Genomic DNA, 7,535 nt, shown 5'->3' on the forward strand with positions numbered 1-7,535 from the left:
ATTTAAGCTCGGTTTTATAATTGTATTACTTTACGTTACGTTAATATTGGCACATAATTACTTTCTTTTTAAACTACTGTATTATAATGAAATCTATCTCTATGCTGTAGTCTACGTTACTCCGTTCGCTACCGGGTTTGAACCCAGGCATTACGAGCTATATTCTATCGGGTTTTAACCCAGGCGCCATCCACCACATAATTTAAACATTTCTTCCATACCAGCCATGACAACACGTTGGTCTTACGTACTACTACTGAACGTAAACAAAGATTTGTCCTACATAGAGCGGCCATATTGGAAGCGACACTAGCACTCAGGTGCTAATTTTAATTGCGATTTGAACTTTACTCAGCTTGGCACTACAGTTGCTTAACACGCGCAAACATTTCCTTAAAACCAACCTTGCTGTTTTGAATAAGACTTGGTGTTGTCTACAACAGTCTTAATAAAGAAAAAAACTCCAAACGTCATCGTACTTGCTGCACATGATTATACCGGTACATGCATCGGTGAATTATAGACATCCAGAAAAGTTTCGTTCGGATGAGATCAAGGGATGACGAAATATTTTGTGGTGTACTCCAAGGCTTCCAAGATTCAGTTTTTATTTCATTGGCATTTGTTCTGTCTCGATTTATTTTTTCTACTTCATGCTTTTTCTTCTTCGTGTATTCTCTCTTTATTTCTTTCTCCCCTCTTATTTCCTGTTTTCTCTATCCCTTTCGTTCCTTGAGTATACCTCTTTCTATTGTTTCGTCTATCTGCCCATTTCTACTTATTTTCCTCTTTTCTCTACTTCCTATATCTTTCTATCTTTTATGCCCATTTCATCTTTCTCGCTTTCATCTTCTCTTGGTGTTCTACCTTCTCGTCTATTTATCTATCTTTTTCGGACGGTTTCCGTGGCAGAGTGGTCAACAAAGCGTGCTACGACGTCAGGAATTCCTGGTTCGAATCCCGGCCCCGGAATGGGTGTTCATATTAGAATCCCTTCGTCAATTTTATCATATCATCACTCATCCTAAATTTCGCAATTAACCAAAAGTGGCACAAAAGCGAAGTAAAATAAATCAAATTAATCAATCAATCATCTACCTTTTTCTCCCTATAATTATTTATTTCCTCCTCCATTTCTACTGCAATCCAGTACAGGTATTCCAAAAGCGGAAATGTCTAAACTCGCAAGAATTTTAGGAAACATATACACGCTTGTTCGAGTCTAGCTTCCACCTGGACCCCTCCCCAGGGTTGGCAAAATTTATTTTTTTAAAAAAAGAACAAAACAAACTTTTTTTGTTTAAAAGATGTTTGTTTTGTTTTAAACATAGTTTTAAACATGAGTTAAAAAACATGTTTTAAATATGTTTTAAACAAAAGAAAGTCAACCTTTTCCCAGTAAATTATAGTTAAAGTCGTTATAGAAAAAATACTCATTTTTATGAGTACAGTGACGGCAAGGACAGTTTATTTTCCTTTGGAGATAAGGTTTACCATACTGCAGGGTAGCGGTGTGCGGGACAGAATTTTTTGGGTCGGGACGGGAAATTCTATAAATGCCGACATTCGGGACGGGGAAAATTCTCAATTTCCCGAAAAAGTCGAGAAATTTTCGGGACGGGATATGTTCGAAATTTCCCAAAGCTCTTGAAATCTCGAATTCTACACGTAATTTCCATCTTATGTTCTTGTTTTTGCACTTCTGGTACAAAAATTACCAATTTCCGATAAGTTCCAGACATTTACAATGCAGAAAACGTCGATAATTGACGACTTTTTAAAATGACCATTCGGTATTTCCCGACTGCTTGGGATCCCGAAAAGTCGGGAAGTCATTTTCCGAAGTCGGGATTGGGACGGGAATAAGCGTCAAATTGCTCCTGCCACGTAATTCGTCTGCTAAGAGGATGTTACATATCTTAAGAACAGATGAAGACGAGAGAAATGCAAGTTTATGATTAGTGGAAATGAATGTACAGGTAATTTAGAACCTTTTTCTTTAGAAAGCATTTAGCGATATTATTTTAATGCTAACGGAACCTAACCTAACTAGGTTTATTATTAGAAGAATGCTGAGGAACCTAATCTTAAAACATTTTTGTGAAAGTAATCGCTACAACTTCACAGTATCATGACAGTATGTGTTACAGACGTAATTGCATACATAGCATGACGAAATCACGATAAAACAAAGACTGAGTCTACTGCCACGTGCATCTTTCTTGAGGTTCCAGTAGAAAAAGAACGCGGCAGCAGACACTACCTTAAAACACATTGTTTTAAACGTTTAAAACATTTGTAAAAAAACAAAGCCGTGTATTTTAAACGTTTAAAACAAAGTGTTTTAAACACTTGTTTTAAACATGCCAACCCTGTCCCTCCCCCAAAAAATTACATCAAAATAAAATTGCAGTTTGTCACAAGTTTGCTTATAAATATCGAACTAATAGTTATTTCTAAATCAATATATTTTATTTATTTCTAAAAGAATGGTCGGCTTCTTTCCTGGGATATCGAAATATTATAGTCCATTTTTGGATAAATGTAAACTACATATCGGATACCCTATGGATATCCAGGATTGGAGGTGGCATGGATATCTAGGATAGAAGATCCTATAGATATCCAGGAAGGAAGCACCTATGGCTATTTCGGACTGAATATCCGATGGACGTCAAATGAATATCCAGAACTGCATACGTAATAGAGCTCAAATGGATATCCATAATATTCATGAATAAGATGTGGACATTGGATATGCCTTGGATATTTGTGCTCCATGCGGATATCGAGCAATATCTCGAATCATATTTCGCCGTCTTTTTCGTTTGCGCTTCCTCCCAAAAACATATGTTCCTACGAGGAATGCAACCCTTCTGACTTGCTCACAATGCAGGCACCGCTCGGCTTATACAATTATTCTATTTACGAGCTAGTAAAGAGACGTTTCCGGAGGCCGGTGTCGAATTTTTCAAACGTCTCGTTTAACACGAAGCCGATAAGGTGAGTGCTCAGAAATAGGCACTCCCATGGAAGAGGTCAATGTACTCGAAGTACGAGAACAGCGAAGAAAGCTCGGACAACCTCCAGAGAAAAGTTAGATCAGAAGACCCGAAAAAAAAAATTAGGCCACAGAAAGGAGGTAGGTTCAACGTTTTCAAAAGGCAAGAAGAAGAAATTAATTCTTTTCTAAATGTAACGTTCCGATTTTTGTCAAGATCTTGACATTTTATCTGAACTTGAACACTTCTCCAAAGTTATCTTAGAGCCCTGAAAATTTGCCAACTCAAGAATATTTTAATTTGGCAACATAGCTTATGACCACAAGCAGAGGTCACTTTTATTAGACGAAAAATAAAGTGTAAGAGATTTACATTGTTTCCCTTAACATTGAGTTAGAAACTATATCCCATCATATTAATTGATGACAAAACGAAAACCTTAAATACTAAGAATAATGTTGGAGAATATTTGTGATTCTGAATGTTATAATTGGACCAGGGAAATTTTGTGAGGTTGTAAACCCTGCACTCTGTATGAAGGTTTTCTCAATGTTCGAAATATTGATGATCAATGTTTCCTGTGGTGTGTGATCGCTGCCCTATAAGACGTCTCCCACTACGTTTGTCAGCGAATTCTATCATAGAAGGAGAACTCGCACTCAAATAAAGGAGATTAGCATATTAAAACAAATACTACAAGAAAACAAGAGAGAGAAAAAGAGAGATTTTTGTTTATTATTTACTTATTATGTCTTCTGTACTGATTGATTGATTTGGTGTTTTAATTCCACTTTGTGCACAGTAAGGCTAATCGGGATTGGACCTACAGTTTAAAGTGGGATCCGAACCACTATGTGCCACACCGGGTATCGAACCCGGGACCCCTTAATTACAAGGCGACGACACTACCACTATTTTTTTTTTTTTTTTTAAGGAAATACCCCCTACACGGAGTTATCCCTCACCATTCACACTTTTTCTCACTTTTACACTTTTCAATTGTTACAGTTTCTCAGTTTCTTATCGACTGGACAAACACAACTACCCATGCCTTTCAAACCATATGATTGAAACATGCAATGAAAGGACATCGAGGAAAAATAATCACCTATCATAGTCTACTGGAGTACGCAGGGTGTTTTTTTTTCGTGCGGAGATAAAATTGCAAAAGTGGGAAATGCAGAACTGCTTTCTAGAGGGGCGGAATACACAAGAATATATTTTGCATTTTTAGAACTTCTCATTCTTAAAAACTGCAATCGAGGGTCATTTCAAGGGAGCTTTGCATTTACTACTATGGATTTTCCACGGGTTTTTCACTGTTATATTTGAAAATAGTTGAACTTCTCAACATAGGAAAGTGCATGTGTCTTTAAAGCATTTGTTTCCATGTGTGAAATGGTGGAAATAGAAGTAAAGCAAAACTTAGTTCAATTAATACGTAGTGAATTGGTTGAACGTAAATAAATACTTAAACGCTTATTTCTAGACAGTGGAATACTTCACGCTCTCTATGTCCACCTGCTCATACTGGTTGTTGCTTCTAGAACGATGCGTGTGCCTTGTACGGAGAACGCCGAGCGCCATGTTGTTTACGATGATTACGTCGATTACATAGTTTATACAGTCTACATTGTCTACACGTCGAATGTAGACAATAGTTGCTTACGCGTAGACGCACATCACTGGGGCAGCCCCATAGCTAGATAATTCGGCGCCCTAGGCAGCATTGTGGTTTGGCACCCCTCGCACTACCAAGCACCAACATTTTATGTGCGTCCTTCGATATTATTTTCTTATGCCATGGTTTTTTATATTGGCATCCTACAAATTTTGAAACACGAAACAAAAATTAACTGATTAAAAATAAAATAGGTTATATTTAAAGATTCTTAGCTTGCATTAAAAAAAACTTTAGCATATTTCAGGATATGTCAGTTATTGTCTGAAGAACATCTTTAAAAACATACTTCCAGTATATTATCAGAATACGAGACAAGTAAAATTGATTTTATTTGCTTTATTTTACTTCGCTTTTCTGCCACTTTTTGGCTAATCGCGAAGATGAAGATGAGTGATGATATGATGAAATTGATGAAAGAACACTCACAAACACCATGCCTAGGCCGGGATTCGAACCCGGGACCCCTGACGTTGTAGCACGCTGTACTAACAACTCCGCCACAGAGGCCGCACCTACAAGTAGAAGAAGAACAAAAGTTCAGAATATTAATTAAAATGATAATACAGTGTGCAAGTTCTCAGTAGTAAAAATGTAATTTAAAAATTTTCAACTATACTTGAAAAAAGAACATCGTCATGAACTATACCTCGCGGGTATAGTTCGCACAGGGCCTTGCGTTTCCTAAAATATAGGATATACAATTATATTTTTAAATGGATGGAAAATAGTACTCTTAGAGGGCTAGTCCTTAAAGAGTACGCAACACGTTCTCTAAAAGTACGCACTTGAAAGTGTCGTGGAGAAGAAGGAAATAAAACCTCTAACACATGTCACACTGAAAGGCACCCTGTCCTTCATATGCCACCATTGCTCGCAACCTCCACATTGAATCCAGTCTTCTGTAATTGGTTCACAGTAGATTTCGTAGCATTTTGGGCAGTTGAAAACTTCTTGAAGGTCTAGATGTGGAAGGTACAGCAGCATCAAATTTCAAGTTATTTTTCTCTTTGCAACGCTTGCCTCCTTCACTTGACTCCGTTCATTGGGATCATGCACACACCAATATTGCTCGATATGGTGATTATGTCATTATTTCGGATTTCTTTCCGTATCTACTGCGCTTCAACTCATGCTTGTCTTTGGGCAGCGGGAACAATTCAGGAGATACTCGTAGGTCAATTTCTGACTGTCTGTTGCTGCCATTGTCACTTCGACAGTGAACATTAACCTCATGAGGCTGAATTGAAATATCTGAGCACCGACTGTTTTCCTCCTGGAATTCCACCAACTTACGGTTTGTTTTCCTTTTGAAGCCTGGCATCTTTCCTGTAGATGAAATAATAACTATTGTCACAAAGTATTTACGTATGAATTTATGCACATAGGATATTGTACTTTCATTTTATTTGTGATTCAATCTATGCAAATTCTTCTAATTTTACAGAAAATTATTGAGAAATTGTGACCTCAAACATCTTTTAAAAAATGTCACAGATTCAAGGAATTTTACTACGTAGAAACTGTCCTGTCCTTCAAGAGTAGGCATGCTTGTTTGTTTATTTGAGTTGGTTTTTTAAGTCTACTTTGTGCACAGTAAGGCTAATCGGGACTGGACCTACAGTTTAAAGTGGAATCCGAACCACTATGTGCCTCCACCGGGTATCGAACACGGGACCCCTTGATTACAAGGAGACGACGCTACAACTGCGTCATCGGGGAGGCCCAAGAGTACGCATGTGAACTCTTTGGGTACTGTCCAATGCGTACTCTTTGAGGACAACGCCACATTTAATGTTTGGTCACCAGATGGTAAAATCAATCAGACTAGACATGTGAAATCCACACCTATGTATTCTCAAGGCGTGCACAGATATTTACTATACAGGTCATTGTCTTCCCGATATTGTGCAGACGTTATATTCTACAAGCATAATATTACATTGAAATGGCATTAAAGTACTTACCTGCTAATTACTCAGTCCCTGCCAGCCACTTGTTACTTCATTCATGCTCATACACAACCTTCCGTACTGCTGCTTGCTAACGTCTAGAAGCTACCATCCCACAATGCTGTCAACTTTGGAAATTGGCACTGCGTACTCTTTCAAGGCCGCGTACTCTTATAGGAACCTACCCTACCTCTACTGAGTGAAAAAGGATGCGTTAAATGGGCAACTACAGTAGAGTGTCAAATAAATCTCATATTCAAACTTCAGTGTCTGAAAAATCATCAAAGATGCTGAGCAAATGAAAACACTCGTCGAATTTTTACATTCTTACTAAATTACTACTGTTCATCCACAATAAATATGAATGCATATTCCAAAAAGAAAGGAAACTGAAGAGGTTTGGATTTGAAACCACGACGACTAATCAGCTGACCTCCCTGGCGGAGTGGTTATCAGAGCGCACTACAACGCAAGGAGTACCGAGTTCGAATCCCGGCCTAGGCATGGACGTTCTTTTTGAGTCGCCCTTCACCAATTTCATAAAATCATCACTCACCCTCATCGTCGCGATTAGTCAAAATTGTCAGAAAAGCAAGGCAAAGTAACCTAACTCAACAACAATAAAATCGCGGTCTACTCTTTATTTCTCGCGCCTGCTGAAAGCTCCCCGACCTTTCTCCATCCTTCTCGAGAATACGCTGGCCTCTTCCAAGGAACTATCGATCTCTGAGCAGCGACACATCGCATGACACTTACCTTATCGAGTATTTTCTGATCGAGACGTTTGACGTTATCGCCTTGTAATCAAGGGGTCCCGGGTTCGATACCCGGTGGAGGCACAAGTGGATCGGATCTTGCTCGTAAACAGTATCATTGTTTAAGCATACCGGAGCCCTGCAT

Source organism: Lepisma saccharinum, chromosome 26, assembly GCF_977018435.1.
Source record: "Lepisma saccharinum chromosome 26, izLepSacc3.1, whole genome shotgun sequence".
NCBI classification, from domain to species: domain Eukaryota; kingdom Metazoa; phylum Arthropoda; class Insecta; order Zygentoma; family Lepismatidae; genus Lepisma; species Lepisma saccharinum.